The following is a 654-nucleotide window of genomic DNA, read 5'->3' on the forward strand; positions in this document are numbered from 1 at the left end:
GTGATAGTATTGATAGAGGAGGAGGATGATGCCTTTGTGTCTCTAAGATGGTGTGTGCAGGGTAGGCTGGGGACTAGTTCACGACCCTCTTAAGGATGGGGTGGGTGCTGCAGGGGTGGGGTGGGGCAGCCGAGCCTGATGCTGGTCTTAGAGTCCAGTCTAGAGGCCAAACATGTCAGAGGAGTCTGAGTAGTGTGGGGAAGGGAACGGCTGAAATACAACAACTGGGATACCTCACCCATGCCCCCCTCCCTAGGACTCCAAGAGATGAAACACTGGGGGTCCAGGCAAGTGACTGGGACAGACTGGGTTCCAGGAAGCAAGTCAGGGACCCGGATCCCAGAACTGGAGCACATGGTGTGGACGGGGTATTGGGAATGAGGCCGAAGCCCAATTAACAGAACTGGGACACGTTCCATGTGGGACTTGCATTCTTTACATCCTTCCTGCATAAATCCTGGGAAATGGGGTGTGCCTGAGCCTGGAACAGGCAGAACTTGTCAGCTGGGGGCCTATTTAGGGGTGTGTGTGGCTTTGGTACTTCCAGGATCAGGCACCTCCTCTGCCCTTCCCTGCTGCCCTGTCCAAAGCATCCCCCTCCTGCCCGTTCACCTCCCACACAGGGCAGCCCCATCCCTGCAAAGAAGAGCCTCA

Source organism: Cebus imitator, unplaced genomic scaffold, assembly GCF_001604975.1.
Source record: "Cebus imitator isolate Cc_AM_T3 unplaced genomic scaffold, Cebus_imitator-1.0 Scaffold404, whole genome shotgun sequence".
In the NCBI taxonomy this organism is placed as follows: domain Eukaryota; kingdom Metazoa; phylum Chordata; class Mammalia; order Primates; family Cebidae; genus Cebus; species Cebus imitator.